We start from the raw sequence: 18,700 nt of genomic DNA on the forward strand, positions 1-18,700 counted from the left end.
ATGGGTGCTGCCCTTGCACATCTCCTCTGGCGGCAAGGGGGCAGCCCACCCCTTTCATCACGAACGCTCGTCCTGGAAAATCAGAATGGTAAAAGCTGGATGTCCCGCGCCTCCTGCGGCTCCTCCCAGGTGGCAAGGCATCCTCATGCCAGCCCACGTGAGCAAGGCAAACATTTGTGACTGTGTGTGGTATGTGGAGTGTGCCGCGCGATTGTTTGGGCTTGGTCCGTGAGCATCAGTCATGATTAATAACAACTGCCTTGTGAAAAGGAAAGAGACTCATCATAAAACTGCAAGAGGTGGGAGCCACGTTCTCCCTGGACCTCCTGGTGAACTGAACACTCACACCCCTCTCTAAGTGGGTGGGAACAGCAGTGTTCGGAACCCTTTCTCCGATGGGAGGAGATGGTGGGGGGTGGTGGGGAAGGAGGGGACGAGGAGAGAAAGGAAGGAAGAAAGATAACTGAATATTCGAAACATCACATGAAAATGGGAATGTTGTGCACTTTTTTTTTAAGAGCTCCAACTTTATAGACCATCTGGCAGAATGAGGGATTAGGATAGGAGACACCCAGAGTACCATCCCAGGGGGAAAAAATGCTTTTGGAAAGAGGCAAGAATCTACAGAGGATTCAGGTCCATGTGTAAATTCTGAGACGGGTCAAAATTCCTATCCCCGTGTTGGGTTTGGTACCTTGTCATACTCTTGGAATGGTAATGGCAACCCTGGAGACTAGGGCTTGGCTTTTGGAAGGCAGTACCCGGAGAAGGGGCTGGAGTGGGAGGTGGCGATAGAAGGTGGCAGTGGGAGTGGAGATCTGAATCAGGAGACACAGCCCTTCTGTTTTAATTTGTATTTTCTTTTTAGTTGGGCCTGGAGGTAAGGCAGCCTCTAAGACAGGCTGGATAGACTGGGAAGGGTGGGGGCAGATGATGGGTTGCTTGGATCCAATAGGATGCTCAGTACTTCATGGGATGTGGAAATTTAGAAATGGGAGAAAGATTCATCAGGATAAAAAGCTTTTGCACAGCAAAAGAAACAGTCAACAAAACCAAAAGACAACTGACAGAATGGGAGAAGATATTTGCAAATGACATATCAGATAAAGGCCTAGTATCCAAAATCTATAAAGAACTTATCAAACTCAACACCAAAGAACAAAGAATCCAATCAAGAAATGGGCAGAAGACATGAACAGACATTTTTCCAAAGAAGACATCCAAATGGCCAACAGACACATGAAAAAGTGCTCAACATCGCTCGGCATCAGGGAAATCCAAATCAAAACCTCAATGAGATACCACCTCACACCAGTCAGAATGGCTAAAATTAACAAGTCAGGAAACGACAGATGTTGGCGGGGATGCGGAGAAAGGGGAACCCTCCTACACTGTTGGTGGGAATGCAAGCTGGTGCAGCCACTCTGGAAAACAGTATGGAGGTTCCTCAAAAAGTTGAAAATAGAGCTACCATATGATCCAGCAATTGCACTACTGGGTATTTACCCCAAAGATACAAAAGTAGGGATCCGAAAGGGTACATGCACCCCAATGTTTATAGCAGCAATGTCCACAATAGCCAAACTGTGGAAAGAGCCAAGATGTCCATCGACAGATGAATGGATAAAGAAGAGGTGGTATATATATACAATGGAATATTATGCAGCCATCAAAAGGAATGAGATCTTGCCATTTGCAATGACATGGATGGAACTGGAGGGTGTTATGCTGAGCGAAATAATCAGAGAAAGACATGTATCATATGACCTCACTGATATGAGGAATTCTTAATCTCAGGAAACAAACTGAGGGTTGCTGGAGTGGGGGGTGGGGTGGGAGGGATGGGGTGACTGGGTGATAGACACTGGGGAGGGTATGTGCTCTGGTGAGCACTGTGAATTGTGCAAGACTGTTGAATCACAGATCTGTACCTCTGAAACAAATAATGCAATATATGGTAAGAAAAAAAAAAGAAGATAGCAGGAGGGGAAGAATGAAGGGGGGAAATCAGAGGGGGAGATGAACCATGAGAGACAATGGACTCTGAAAAACAAACAGGGTTCTAGAGGGGAGGGGGGTGGGAGGATGGGTTAGCCTGGTGATGGATATTAAAGAGGGCACATTCTGCATGGAGCACTGGGTGTTATGCACAAACAATGAATTATGGAACACTACATCAAAAACTAATGATGTAATGTATGGTGATTAACATAACAATAAAAAATTTTTTTTTAAAGATAGAAATGGGAGAAAGAGACCATGTAGTCCAGGGTCTCTAACCCTGATTTTGCATCAGAATTGTCTAAGGCAGGGGATTTTGAAAAATGCAGAACCCCCCAACCTGTACCCCAGTCCTGTTAAATCAGAATATGTGTTCATGGGAGCTTGAGAAACTATGTATTTTAAAGTTTCCCAGATGATGACTCAAATTCTCAAATAGATTAGGAAACACTGATATAATTTAATGCCACCATGACCATCACCCCCAAGCCCTTTTTTTCTGCAGAAGTTGATACCAAAGCCCAGAGAGGACACATTAATGATAGAGTAGATTCATAGTCCAGATGTTCTGTTTCCTGGTCCCTTGTTGCTTCCATCACTCCACATCCACAGATGGATACCTCTGGGTAAGTATAATACAGTGATATCCATGACAGACACATCCTTTTCATCCTTTTTTTTCTTAAGATTTATTTATTTATTTTAGAGAGAAAGAAAGAGAGATTGCGGGGGGAGGGGCAGAGGGAGAGGTAGAGAGAATCGCAAGCAGACTTCCACCCCGCTGAGCATGGAGCCCAACACGGGGCTCCATCTCACGACCCTGAGATCATGACCTGAGCTAAACAAGAGTCAGACACTTAACTGACTGAGGCCCCAGGCAGCCCTCATTCTTTGTAATGATAGGTGATGCATTCACATGAGAAAGGCACCCAAAGGTGTGCTTTGCAAAGTCTCTCCTCTTTCTGTGTCTACCGGTCTGTTTTCTCGCCTCTCATCCACCCTCCCCTCTGCTCCCAGTCTCACTTCACCCCTCTGCACCTGAATTTCCTCGTGTATAAAATGGTAATTATGATAATAATAGTGCTAACCTCATAGGCTGTTCTCAAGATTAAATGAGTTATATAAAGCACTTAGAACAGTGTATTGGCTGTGTCGTTTGATAAACATTTGCTATTATTTATATACAAGAAGAACATACATGTATAGATATATTTTTGTTCATTACATATGATAGCAGGTGTAATAGTAGCATAATATACACACTGGTTTTAACTCTTTTTTCTCTTAATGAGGTATCTCAGAGCTCATTCCATATCAGTACATTAAAAAGTTCTTCATAGTGGTGTATTGTATTGATACTCTAATTAACCAATTCTCTATTGAAAGACATTTGTTTCTTTTTTTAAAAATTTTTATTGTTGTGTTAATCCCCACACATTACATCATTCGTTTTAGATGTAGTGTTCCATGATTCATTGTTTGTGCATAACACCCAGTGCTCCATGCAGAACGTGCCCTCCTCAATACCCATCACCAGGCTAACCCATCCTCCCACCCCCCTCCCCTCTAGAACCCTCAGTTTGTTTTTCAGAGTCCATCTCTCATGGTTCGTCTCCCCCTCTGATTTCCCCCCTTCATTCTTCCCCTCCTGCTATCTTCTTCTTCTCTTTTTTTTTTAAAGATTTTATTTATTTATTTGAGAGAGAGAATGAGAGAGAGAGAGCACATGAGAGGGCGGAAGGTCAGAGGGAGAAGCAGACTCACTGCTGAGCAGGGAGCGCGATGCGGGACTCGATCCTGGGACTGCAGGATCATGACCTGAGCCGAAGGCAGTCGCTTAACCAACTGAGCCACCCAGGTGCCCCTCTTTTTTTTTTTCTTAACATATATTGCATTATTTGTTTCAGAGGTACAGATCTGTGATTCAACAGGAAAGACATTTGTTTCTAATATTTCCAGTATCTTGCTATTATGAACTTTTCATTTTAAATATTTTGCTATTATGTAACTGTGTACTTACACATAATCTTGCTACATCCCTCCCATAAACTGTTGGAAGAGAAATTGCAGGGTCATTGAGTTTTTTCATTTGTAATTTTGACGGATATTGCCAAGTCACCCTTTACAAAGGCTGTAAGACTTACACTCCCATCAGCAATGTGTGAGAGGACCTGTCCCCTCAAACTTCACCAACACAATGTGTAGTCAAAGTTTGTGACCTTGCCAATCTGATAGAAGAAAGATAGGATCTGACAATCATTTTAAATTGCATTTCTAGGGCGCCTGGGTGGCTCAGTTGGTTAAGCGACTGCCTTCGGCTCAGGTCATGATCCTGGAGTCCCAGGATCGAGTCCCGCATCAGGCTCTCTGCTTAGCGGGGAGTCTGCTTCTCCCTCTGACCCTCCCCACTCTCATGTGCTCTCTCTCTCTCTCAAGTAAATAAATAAAATCTTTAAAAAAAATTGCATTTCTATTATTGTGAAAGAAATTAAGCAATGTTTCATATGCTTAAATTCTATTTATGTTCCCTCTTCTCTAAATTGTCTTTTTATATCCATTGTCCATTTTTCTGTTGGGTTGTTGGTCTTTTTACTTTGATTGATAAGAATGCTTTGTGAAATAGAAAATAAAAGCTTGGTCTATATTATGATTTATAAATATTTTTCACAGATTGTCATTAGCCTTTGATGCTGTAGTTAAGTAATAATAATAAAGATAATGTTTACATTATGAATTTCATGCCTGCTTATTGTGGAATTTCTGGAAAATACAAAAAATTAAAAGCAAGAAAATAAAAATCATCTATAACTCCACAACAAAGATATTCTGCTAATATTCTCATTTCCCTTCTTAGCACTTTTTCTAAAGATTTGCATATAAATATTGCAGCTATACATACACATATATACATATAAGCATATATATATCAAGTACAAATTTCTAAGTCTATGTTCCAAGGCATGTTAAAAATACATATCTATTTTTCTCTAAGACTGCTTATGCCTATTTCCAACCTTCATTCCAGCTTGTGGGGGAAGAAAAGTCAGTTCTGTATAAACTCAGAAATCATTCAGGATTTCTCCCTCCCCATCCTTCATCTGGTGGAAGTGACATCTGAGTTTCCCAGTGAGCATCCACTGAAAAGCACATGGTTCTCTCTTATTCTCGACCACCAACCTCCTTCTGCTGGCACCAGCTGAGATATTTTTGTCCCTGTTCTCCACAAATTCTACATCCTTCCATCCTCCCTCCAGGAGGCCCAAGGCTCCCTTTGTCTGACCACCCACTGTCCTCTGGCATAGAAGTCTATTTTGAGTTGCATATACTAAGCATTGACTTGGCTCATTCTCTCTGCATTTCTACAGTAATAACCCTACCCTGGGGGGCAGTGACTATAGAAACACCCACTGATGCCCAAGTTGTGAGAAAAGAATAGCTGTAAAAGAAACTTCAGAATAAAGATAAGACCACTGGATACTCTAGGGTTTCATCCTGACACCTATTTTTGCAAAATTGAAATCATACTGTATAAATTGATTTGTACACCAAATATTGTGCTTCACCTGAGAAAGCACTCAGGAAGATTTTGATTATTAAATATAATGAAAATCTGAGAGAAATTATATTTTCAAGTTGTTGTAAACCTTCCGTATTGCTGGATATCTAAGTGTTTCGAATTTTCCAATACTAAAAGCAAAACACTGAGCCGAGCTTCTTTGATGTGAATCTTTATGCATCTTTCCGATTATCTCCCTAAAGTAAATCCCTAGAAATACAATTACTGGATCTTCAGCATGTTAATAATTTTCAGGCTATAAATAAATATTGAAAAAATTTCAAAAAAAAATTCCCATATGCACCCATTTCACAGGTGCCTTCACCAATACCAATTAGTATTCTTTCTTAAATCTCTTTGTCAAGAAATTGGTGTGATTGGTAGTCCAGTCATGGAATCTCCTGTAGTATTTATTTGTATTGACTTCATTATTAGCACATTTATTCTGTAGGCTTCTTTTTCTTCTTCTGGGAATTATATGTAATGCCGATTTTTTTTATGCAGCTACTCATCTTTCTTACCTTATTATAGGAGTTTATGCTAAGTATATTAACTTTCCTTTCTCACAGTCACTGCAAAATTTGTTCCAGGGGATCATCTTTTAGTTATGTCTATGGCTTTTTTATGCACATAATTTTCTTCTTACATAGGCACACCTACTTGCATTTTCCTTTCTGCTGCTTTTGTGCTTCGAAACTTCTTCACCACTCCCAAACGAGACACCTATTAACTTTTTTTTTTTTTTTTTAGTTTTTATAGTTGCATTTTTTTACACTTACTGCTGTTATCCATCGGGAATTTATTTTGGTGTGTGGCAGATGCTGCTTACGAAAACGACCTGATTTTCCTCATTGGGGCACTTGAGTGCCTATTAAATGTAGGCTTAGTGTGCAAGAAAGAACAGGATGGGGAGATGCAACATGCAGGAGTCATGAGAACTTTGGTTTCTGTTTTGGCGGCCTCTAGTGTTCGTTGGGTGACATTACACATGCAGCTTCTGGTGCTTCTTGTGCAGACAAGACCAGCAGATTCTGGCTTCACCAGAAGGCAACTCAACAAAAACTTGATTTGATGTGAGAAGCTTATTATATTTATATGGCATTGATTTTAAATCATTTGTTCGATTAGCCACCTCTTGGCAAAGGGGGCACATTAGCAGCCTCTGCCATTGTGCCAGGCACCACACTAGGTACTTTATATGAGTTTTCTGGTTGATGCTCGAGATAACTATATACAATAAGCATCATGACCCTTTTATTTTGTACATGAGAAAACCGAGGCTAATGGAGATCAATTACTTTAACTAGAAGATGCAGAGCTTGGATTTAAACCCAGATCTGTACAGGCTTCTGGAGCCCATCGCCCTTCCTCTACGTCAGGCTTTCCGGAAGGAACCACAGAAAATTGCTACAGGTGTGACCTTTGGAAATATAGCTGACAAAAGAAAGTCAGCCCTGTTTAAACCCCCTTAGAGTTTCATGGATCCTGAAAAGTCAAAATGCAACCATTTGATGCTTTCTTTTGGCTCCCACTGCAAGTGAAGACAAACCAGAGAAAGTCTTTGTTTCAGTCGCTACTGCTGCATAACAGACAACCCAAATACAGTGATATAAATCATTTTATATGTGATTAAAGCATTTTATTATGCTCATGGATTCTGTGGGCCAGGAGTTCTGAAAAGGCACAGTAGGATGGCTTGTCTCTGCTCTGTGATGTCTAGAGCACCATCTGGAAGACTCAAAGCCTGCTTGGGCTTCCTCAGGGCAGCCCAGGAGAATAGATGAAAGCTGCATTGCCTTTTGTGATCTATCCTCAGAAGCCACGTAGTGTCACTTTCTCTGCAGTCACAGACGCGCCCAGGTTCAAGGAGAGGGTCTATGTCAATGGAAGGACTAACACAGTCATGTTGTAAAAAGAGCATGGGAATAAGATATCATTGCACAGTCCTCTTTTCATACAGTCTTTCTCTTTTTCTGGGTAATCCTTTCTCAGCCTGTGGGATGCTCATGGCCTACAGTCATTGTCCTCTGCCTCTTTCCTCCCCTTTCTCCCCAACAACAAAACCAGGAGGTGTCTGGCATCAGCCATTTCCTCAGGTTTGTTAATAACCCTTTAACTGAACCATATGTTTCATGCTCAGTGTATTTCTTGCCTTGCCTCTCTCTTTCCCTCTCTCTCTCTCTCTCTCTCTCTCTCTCTCTCTCTCATTACCCATTAGCAAGAACCTAGGGGAATTATTTGAAGAAAGGAGGATAAGCCCTTTCTGCTGGCCATGAAGGCAAATTTAATGCAATACCTCTGGCTTCACTGAAGTCAGGGAAGTGTGAATACCAGAAAAGATGGTCCATGTTGAATGCACACTTGTCTCCTATTTCCAGGAAAATCTTCCCAGGCCTATATTTTATATGTGGAGCATACATGCCACTCCAAACTCCATTACCTGCCATCTTGGAACTCTTCCTCTATGTATAATCAGGGTTCTCCAGAGAAACAGAAATAATAGGATATATGTAGATAAATATAGATATAGACTGTAAGAAGAGATTTATTATAGAAATTGACTCACATGATTATGGAGGCTGGGAAGTCCCACCATCCGCCATCTGCAAGCCAGAGAAGCAAGAAAGCTGATAGTATGATCCAGTCTGAGTCAAAAGGTCTGAGAACCATGAGCACCTGTCTCCAAGGGCAGGAGAGGATGGATATCCCAGGTCAAACAAAAAGAGCAAATTCACCCTTCCTCTGCCTTTCTGTTCTCATCAGACCCTCAACTGATTGAATCATGCCTACTCGCATTGGTGAGGGTAATCTTTACTCAGTCTACTGATTCAGATGTTAATCTCTTCCAGAAACAACCTCACAGACACACCCAAAAAAAATTTTTACCAGCTATCTGGGCATCCTGTAGCCCAGTCAAGTTGACACATGCAATTAACCATCAATACTTCACAACTCCCACTTTTCTTTCTACTTTTATTGTAAAATTTCTGACAAAGGATGCCACTGGAAGATATTCTTAATTAAAATCAAGGATTTGCATTTGAAAAAGGAAACTCCATTCTGAGCAGGAAAGTTTCCTGAGGCAATGAATCCATAAGATCAGATAACTTAGAGAAACTTATATACCCACAGGTGGTCCCTCTTGGTAACCATACACTTATCTTATTGATGCTTTTTTGGTTGAGAGCATTTCCATATTTGTGTTTGGATATGGTGCTTCCCAGTCCATCATAGAGAGGGAAATACTCATTATGTATAAATCTCATGCAGTGCTTCCAGGAGAACACCCACGGAGAAGAGTGTACATTCAACACGGACCGTCTTTTCTGGTCTTCACACTTCCCTGACTTCAGTGAACCATGAGGTACTAAATTAAACACCTCACATATTGCAGGTAAAGCTAAAGCAGTTAGATCTTTTATAAAAGGCCTTTGATTCACTTATCCCACTTTCCCCTTATTGTAGGAGGTATGAAAATCACAAATACCTTTACACAACTACCTTATTGCAAGGAGCTAGACAATGTCATCCCATCATTTTGTGGCTGTGGGTGGCCAGGATCAAACACAAGGATGACTATCCTCCTGGTTCCTCAGCCTATCCTTAGCACCAGACGTTTCCATCAAGTAAGCAACACCAAGAGTAAGACTCCAAGGTCTAATACCCAGGATTACCACAGCCATCATTAGCTGAAATGAAGAGATTAGCTCACTTTTCCACCCAGTTCTTTTGTGTTTTGCTTTATATTTTGATAGCAACAAAATCCTTTAAAAAAAAAACAAAACAACAAACAAAAAAAAACCCAAGCATTAAAAACAACAGAGAAACTATATTATAAAACCCATGCTTCTCTACTCAGGATGTGTAGCAGTTAAAATTTTTTTCATATTTGCTGTGTGTTTAAAAATCAAGTAAATATTGGGGCACCCTGGGTGGCTCTGTCAGTTAAGCGTCCGCCTTCGGCTCAGGTCATGATCCCAGGGTCCTGGGATCGAACCCCACATCGGGCTCCCTGCTAAGCGAGGAGTCTGCTTTTCCCTCTGCCCCTCCCCTGACTCATGCACACTCTCTATCTCTCACTCACTCTCTCTCAAATAAAATCTTTTTTAAAAAATCAAGTAAATATAACATGAAAAATTACATAGAGAACTTTCACTTTTATAGCCATGCACATTCCAATCTCTTCTTCCCAGACACAAACACAATCATGAATTTCATAAGTACATCCTGTTAACGTTTTGTGCTTTTATAAATGCCTATACAAGTCCAAGATATTTTTAAATATAGGAGTAAACATTAACTAGTATTTTTTAATCCTCTTATTTAATTGGATACGTGATTGGTATGAATCTGAAAGAACTGGTTGGTTCAGGCACTCAGTTGGTTAAGCGACTGCCTTCGGCTCAGGTCATGATCCTGGAGTCCCTGGATCGAGTCCGCATCGGGCTCCCTGCTCGGCGGGGAGTCTGCTTCTCCCTCTGACCCTTCCCCCTCTCATGTGCTCTCTCTCTCATTCTCTCTCTCTCAAATAAATAAATAAAATCTTTAAAAAAAAAAAAAAAAAGAACTGGTTGGTTCTACCAAGAGATTCACTTTTTCACCAGGTCTTCATTTATTGTTAGTCACAGCTTGACGAGAGAAAGAAAGAAAAAAAGATTCTTTTTTTTTTTTAAAGATTTTATTTATTTATTTGACAGAGAGAGACACAGAGAGAGAGGGAACACAAGCAGGCGGAGTGGGAGAAGCAGACTTCCCGCTGAGCAGGGAGCCCGATGCAGGGCTTGATCCCAGGACCCTGGGATCATGACCTGAGCCAAAGGCAGACGCTTAACGACTGAGCCACCCAGGCGCCCTGAAAAAAAGATTCTTTAAACACACCCTGATTCTCAATGAATGTCCCAAACTTTCTAGAATGTATACCTCATTTTGTCTCCTTTGACCAGCTTTACGTCTAAGCAAGAGGTACCCAGCCCCTCTGTAACGAGAAGAGCCGCAGAGGTAAGATCAAAGTTTTCAAATCTTGGCTTGGTTACTGGGCAATCCTGTGACATGGGCATGACGGTCACCTTTGGAGTCTCCTCTTAAGCACTTCCAAAACAGAAATGGGCAGCGCTTGACATGAATTCCACCTGTGTGTGGTTGAAACACTTGAGCTCTTAATTTCTGCTTCAGGCTGGGCTTAATTCAAAAGTTGCACTCTATGCCCCTGTTCTTGTCACCAACACTCTTTTGCAGCGAACGTCCTGTCCAATCCTGTGAGTGTCGTGGTTGTTAATGTAGAGACGACACACTGCCTTCAAAGCACAGCATGCTAGAGTTAAGAGAAAGGGGAATTACTCCCTTCTCATTAGAAACTGCCAATTACGTGCCTACCTGCTTCCTGGTCTCGTAGTCACCCAGAGGCTTCTCCTCCCAATGAGTGAAAAGCATTTTTTGCTGTGTGGCATTCCTCAAGCAACCTCTCTGTGCTTCATTCCTTCATCTGCCCTAAATGGGTTATTAATTTCAGGCAGGCAATTATTGTTCATTGCACATTATAACGCCCTATCTCTTCCAGCCCCTGCACAAGTTCCTTTTAGAGGGTAGCTTTATGTGGGTGGCGCTGAGGAGACAAAGGAGTGCTGAATCACTCACAGAAGGAATTATCAAGAAGCCCAAGAAGCATCCTGAAAACACCTGGGAGGACATAATAGATCACGTGCTTCCTAAGTGTCTGCCATAAAAGCCACATGAAGATCAGTTAAGAAATGTGAAAATTCTTCAATGTTATTTAAACTACCTGGTTGAGGATCAATCGAGTAGGGACAGTGACCTGGATAGAGTCCGGGGGGCAGGCTCTGAGCAGGCTGCGTGGTTGTCCCAAGGCTGCCACGTGCAGTGGTGACAGGCAAAAGAACGCCAGTGGTGGGGTCCCCTAGAAGCTAAAGAGCAGCGTCTGGGCCGCTTGCCAAACCAGGCACCTGTGGAATGTGTCCAGCCAGAAGGGGGCCTTTCTCTAATTCACCAAAGGCACTTTTATCTTCCTGTTGAAAATTCTGATTGCTATCACCTGCAAAAATGCCACTAGCTTACTAGGCTCAACTATTTGCCTTCCTCCTAATGCGACACACGCCACGCACACATGCATATGCACACGCACACATCTGAATTCATTTAACTCTGATTCTCAGGCCTCAAGCTCAGATTCCTCGGCCTCTTGCCCACATCCAGCCAGCTTTCGGAGTCCTCTACCCCGCATCCAGCCCTCAACTTGAGGGAACTTGAAACCAGGTACCTAACCTGGGTGCCAAAGGACTTGAACTGGCAAAACCTTTGAATCTCAAGGATGTGGAGCCCCTGTCCTGGTCAGTAGGAAAGGGAGTCAGAGCACAAGGATATGATTCCTCAGGGTCCTTAAGGATGTGAATAGAACCGACATTTACTGAGCACTTACTATGTATTGGCCATTGAGTCAAGCACCTTTACCAACATAATCTCATTCCATCCTTTTTTTTAAGATTTTATTTATTTATTTGAGAGAGAGAGAAAGTGAGAGAGAGAGAGAGAAAGAGCATGAGCTGGGGGATAGAGGGAGAGGGAGAAGTAGGCTTCCCACGGAGCAGGAAGCCCAATATGGGGCTCCATCCCAGGACCCTGGAATCATGACCTGAGCCAAAGGCAGATGCTCAACCGACTGAGCCACCCAGGTGCCCCATCATTCCATCCTTATGTGAAAGCTACAAAGTGGTCATTATTCTCCCCATTTACAGATTAAGAAACTGAGGCTCAGACAGGCCACATAACACATTGAGGGCTAAGATTCAAGTAGAGGTTACAATTCAGATTGAAAACTAGAGCACTCCTTTTCAAATCCAAGATTTTTCTGGGGCTTGCTTTATATTCTTTCTCTTTTCATCTTGTAACCATTTTTAAAATCTTAAACACACACACTCACACACACACACACACACTCCAGTGTGTCAATCTCCAAGCTTTAGCTCGTCAGGGCCACCACGAACTTCTTTTGTGCTGCCACATGAGTCACGTCATGCAGACACCCACATTTCCCTGCCATGCTGAGCACATGTTTTAATTTCTTATAAATCTGTCTTTGACCCAGAGGCTGTAAATTTTCCCTGGTCTTCCTTAAATTCCTGACCTGTGCTTGTCCCTGTACATGAAAAAGTGAGAGAGAGAACACTAGCCTGCACACCTGCTGTGGGCTCAGCTAAGGGCCTGGCCAGGCCACAGCCAACCTGCCCGCGTAAGGGTGTCAGCACAAGTTTTGCAATAACAAGAGACATGCCACATCATGATCATATCTTCTTACAGTTTTAACAATTCTTGAAACTCTTGGCACTTCTTGCATGATTTTCCTGTTTTGATGAGGAATGTGAGCAATTGATAGATATCAGTGATTCTTCTTTGAAGCAAAACAGAATAAAACAAAGCATTTGACTGTAACTGTCACCCACAAGCCCCAGCTTTAAATGTTATTTCACACTCAACCACCAAAGTGCTCCCGGGGTTTTCAGGATGCTTCTTGGGCCTCTTGATAATTCCTTCTGTGAGTGATTCAGCACTCCTTTTTCTCCTTAGAGACACCCACATAAAGCTACCCTCTAAAAGGAGCTTGCACCGGGGCTGGAAAAGATGAGGGTTGCAACGTGCATCCAGGAGGAGAAGGGGATGGAATGGCCATGCAGGTCCACGTCCCTTTCATTGCTCCCCCAAGGCCTCCTCTCACACTCCATTCCCTGTGGTTCCTCCTCTCAAGTCAACCCCATGCTATACTGGGGCCTGGAATTCCATGGGTCAGCGAGGAAGAGGGGTACCCAGAATAATGGAAGAGATTAATCCCCTTTCCAGAACAGAAAGCTGGTCCTGTACTACCCAACAGAGCTTTTGGTGGAGCTCCCCAAGCTGGGAAAACAGGAGCCTGGGTTACATCCACCAAAGGCAGGAACAAAAGGACCTTGTAAGAGGCTGAGTGGGATGTTCCACTGGGAACAGAAAATCTCAAAATTAGACTCTAAGAGCTCAGGAATCAGTATTCAAGGTCAAAGTGTCAATGGTAATAATACTAAGGCCTACGTGTGGCATTTACAAAGTGCTTCCATACACAGAGACCATCACAACCCCATGAGGTTGGTGGCCCAGGCCTTCTCTCAGGGGAAGAGTCTGGAAGTTGGAGAAGTTGACAGCTTGTCCAAAATAAGGACCCAAAGATTCTGCCTCCAAAACAACCTATAATTCTTCTACTGTAACTGTCATGCAGCAGGTCACACTGTCATTAGCAGGTGAGACCCACTGCCCAGCCCCATCATTGCTTACTTCACACTGAGGGCAGAACAGGGTTAGGTGGCAGTCCCTGGGTTCTGATGCCCTTGTTTCCTTGCTATGGGATCACTGTTTCCTGGCCTGGCTCTGGAACTGTTGACCTCAGCAATGAAGGACTGGGGCCCAATGGGAGGAGAAAGCAATCCTAAACCCGAGAGAGCCCAGAGTTGACTGGAATTCTTAGTAAGAGCTCTCCCTCTTTTTCTTTCCCTGCCTCTATGTTGCTGCTGAAAGACAATTAAAAAAAAAAAAAAAACTATAAAAAAAAAGAGAGAGTTCCAGACCCATTTATTTCTCTTCTTATTCTAAGCAAGCAGCACTCATTATTAATGATAATGTGACTTTCTACATTACTTTAATTGAGATCTGTATTGTAACCATGTTAATCATTTTTAAAGTTAGTAGTTAATAAAACTATTGTCTACTGACTCTTCTCTGGCAAAGTCTAATAAAGACTGGGGTCCTCTACTGAAAAGGGGCACAGACTCTCAGATCTGTGGGAATGTCTCTTCTCTGGTCTGTAGGAGTCTGCTTCCTGGGGACGAGGACCCTGTGACCAGAGCCTTTCAGAGATGTGGCTCTACTCTGCAAGTCAGCCCTAACACAGGGGAGATGCTGGCCTAGAGACCCCGGGCTGGGAAGGAGGCTCAGCAAGTGTTGAGGCCCTGTCTCCTCAGGTAGCCTCAGGTAGCCTCAGGTATCCACACCCTGAATCAAGGCTTTTGGTATTTTCCCCTGGAACTTGCCACACGTAAGTACATGGTCTATGAGTTTGAGATAAAAGTCCTATTCCCATTCAACCTCTTGCCTTGTTTTTCATAGGTTGGTGTTCGAATCTCTACAGGAGTTCTTGTTCCTGGTATCTCTCCATTCCAACCACTGATTTGGTAAAGTGGGAATCGGAAAAGGAAAACAAGAGTCAGTCTCTTTTATGGGCTGGGCCTTGGGTTCCCTCACTTGGTTGTTGTTTGTGTTCTTTTTTAATATTGGTAAGTGTGGACACCACTGAATACGATCATATGACGAAAAGATGATTCCCAACTGCATACAAATAAAAACGGATTTGGTGGGTTGTGGGGGGCACCTGGGTGGTTCAGTCAGTTAAGTTTCTGACTCTTGGTTTCAGCTCAGGTCATGATCTCAGGGTCGTGAGATCAAGCACCACATTGGGCTCCACGCTGGGCATGGAACCTGCCTGAGATTCTCTCTCCTTCTGCCCCTCCCCCCTCAAAAAATAACGGATGGAACCAAAGCTCCAGAGCTCACTGAAATGCAGAATAAACCAGCCACGGTCCTCCACCATCTGAAGGGCACTGACACCTCAGGCACAACTTGGCATAGAGCTCCAGCCCATGTCACAGGGCTAAGGAGCAGTCCCAGGGTTCTGGAGTGTGGAGGAGGGGACAGAAAGAGGAAGGTGAATCCAAGGCCCCTGCCCCCATCCAGCCTAGCAGACCCTGCCACTCTTCATGGCCACTAAATCCTCCACCTTCTGCTGTGCTTTCCTGTTTTCTACCTACATATTGTGTGTGTGTGTCTAAATATATAATAGATTAATTAATATATCATTTGTTATGTATCTAATTATATTAAATATATCAAATGTAATGTATATTAATATGTAATTGTATAATATATAATATGTATGTACATGGTGTGTGTATACATGTATATAAAATAGATTTATATTACCTTAGTGCAATTTTCTCTTCAATTTTACCCCAGATATTAACTGGATTTCCCTTTTCTTCTCAGAGATATAGACTTGGACTCCACCACTTGCATAGCTTTTGAAGGTCTGAAGACCTCCCAAGAATTTTTCTTTTTTTTTTTTTTTCTCCCAAGAATTTTTCTAATACCCAGGCACACTTTTCAAAAAACATCTGCCTTGGAGTCATGACACACAAACAAAAAATGCAAGTGTCTTCAGCATCCAGCACAATGAATCTCCACCTCCTACATTTCCATACAGTGTGCAAACAGTTTCTGCTTAGGATCCAGAAGCATCCCTCCTGCTCCCTTCTAGCACTGCCCAAGATCTCCTCTCCTGTGTGCACCCAGAGGGTAGCCACTCTGTGACTCCTAACAGCCCTGATTACTTCTGCTGGGCACACTCTTGTGTGCTTCTGTGTATTTACTCAATTCATCCTCCCAGTCATCCTGTGAAAACACACTATTATTGTCATCCTACTGAAGATGAGGAAACAGGGGAGCATGGTATTTATGTTATTTACAAGGACATCGCTCTTGAAGAGTAGAGCTGGGATCCAACCCACAGACTCTGGTTCCAGAGTCACTTTCTTCAAGTGAATATCGTGGCCACTGATCAACAGTCCAAACCAATGGAGTTGGATGTGTCAAAGAATAACCATTTGTCTCTACATAGCACCTTGCAGATGGTTTTCCACTTGCTCTAAGAGTTTGCATTTTCTAAATTGCATCTGGGAGCCCTGTGAGGAGGCATGAAGCTTGGAGAAGGGGAGGGACTTGCCCAAGGGCCAGAGCTGGTAAGCAGCAGAGTCAGATTTGAGTACAGCATAGACTAGGAACCATTACTGATTTCTCCTTGTCACAAAGGACAGGAGAAACCTGAGGCCAGGAGGGTCACATGAGCAGCAGTCCTCCCTCCAAGCAGGTGGTGCTGAGTTTAAGTGAAGTCCCAGCCTTTCCATGTCTCTCAGACTCCTTGCACTCTTACTGAGGACGAAACATTTGCCCGGGACCCAGACAGCCTCTGTAGGGACAGGAGACAATTAGAGGGAAGAATGAGGCCCAGGTGAGCAGGGCAGAGGTTCTCTGTGAATCCAGGACTCCAATGGGGTGACTTGTAGGCACTTGCTCTGTCCTGACAGCCCAGAACAACCTTGGGAGAGGGGACCGTGTTCTCCACTCAGTGCTTCAGACACCCAATTTCACACAGTGTAAATATCTCAGGTGAATTTATATGTCAAAAAAAATGTGCATGTGTAAATACCATGCTGTTCCCTCACTGTGAAAAGGAAGGGTCTTTTTGATGGAAACAAAATGGTCTTATTCCCAACTCTTCAATCACATATGAGGCATTCCAAAGAATTTCCACCTACAACTTTACGTCAGGTTGAAAGGACATATCTCAGTCTGTGCAGAGTGCAAGTAGTGTGGGAGGTTCAGGGCTGACTAATTTGCGGGGTTTTGCAATATTTCATCTTATACTCCTATCAGAAGAAATGTTGAGCACACACCTGCAATGTGTTTACTTATCTTTATGCACTAGTGTTATGCATTTTGTAATATGTATATATACCACAACTGTAAAATATTATGTGTGTTATAAAACATACACTCTATGCTACTAATAAAAATTTTTAGGAATAAGTAATCTATAAAACTTTTTCAATTATATTTGCTATTATTATTAAATAGGCATAAATACTTGCCCTCCCAAAAATATCATGATTAAATGATATGAAAGGTAATACCAACATTAATAACACTTTGGTGAGAGGAATGTGATTGAAAATAAGTCTTTTCTGACATTATGGTTTGATCATTTATAATATAGTGACTTGATAGTCTGGACCTGAGAACAATGTATTTTTGCATATTTTAATAGTTATTATGAAATTTGTAGGCACAAACATCATCATTACTTGATTTGGATGGTGATAAAGAAAACCTCTCCGGGCGCCTGGGTGGCTCAGTTCGTTGAGCGACTGCCTTCGGCTCAGGTCATGATCCTGGAGTCCCTGGATCGAGTCCCGCATCGGGGTCCCTGCTTGGCGAGGAGCCTGCTTCTCCCTCTAACCCTCCCCCCTCTCATGTACTCTCTCTCTCTCATTCTCTCATTCTCGCTCTCTCAAATAAATAAATAAATCTTTAAAAAAAAAAAAAAAAACCTCTCCAATATACAAAGATAGAAGTTGAGGAAGATAGTTGTTGGCTAATTTTTCCAGTTCTTGCTAGGGTACAGTATTTTCATGTTGCTGAGAGGTATGGCCTTACTCTCAAGATTCACTTGCTCCTGATGAGGTCCCATTCTGTGGTTCTTTCGTATGTTCCCTCCAAAGAGCTAGACAGAAAATGTTTTGTAGATCCTGTCATGTGGATTTGCCCTTTCTTCTGCCACCAACTTCTCCCCACACAAGAAATCCACATCAACAGGGGGTGATGTCTGGTGGAGACTTTCCCTTTGAAGGAAGTCACATGACCCCTTCATCTGATGGAAGAACACCACTTATTTTTTATTGATACAGGACACCCAATTTGGGAATTAATGAAGAAGGACAATGATCATGTTTGTGCCAGAATAAGAGTTTATTAGGAAGTTAACAAGGGACCCTGACTGCATCTCCAAAGACCAAAAGAGTGATGAGGAAGATTTTTTCCCAACAGCTTTATAACCTGCCTATCAGCTCCATCATCCATTACTTCCATGTGATTATTTTGAAATCATATTTAGGGGCGCCTGGGTGGCTCAGTTGGTTAAGCGACTGCCTTCAGCTCAGGTCATGATCCTGGAGTCCCGGGATCGAGTCCCGCATCAGGCTCCCTGCTCGGCGGGGGATCTGCTTCTCCCTCTGATCCCCTTCCCTCTCGTGCTCTCTGTCTCTCATTCTCTCTCTCTCTCTCTCAAATAAATAAATAAAATCTTTAAAAAAAAAAAAGAAATCATATTTAGATAAGTAATTGTTCAAGCATAACATGTTACACAAGTGTGTCATTGTGATAATAGATATTGCAATAGATAATAGATAATAGATATTGTAACACATGGGTTGCACAAGGATTGGAGACACAAGGCCCAATGGGCTTGTCACATGCATTGGTTGTAGCACATGGGTTGCA

This window comes from Mirounga leonina, unplaced genomic scaffold, assembly GCF_011800145.1.
Source record: "Mirounga leonina isolate KUSES-001 unplaced genomic scaffold, KU_Mleo_1.0 Mir_200, whole genome shotgun sequence".
Taxonomy (NCBI): Eukaryota; Metazoa; Chordata; class Mammalia; order Carnivora; family Phocidae; genus Mirounga; species Mirounga leonina.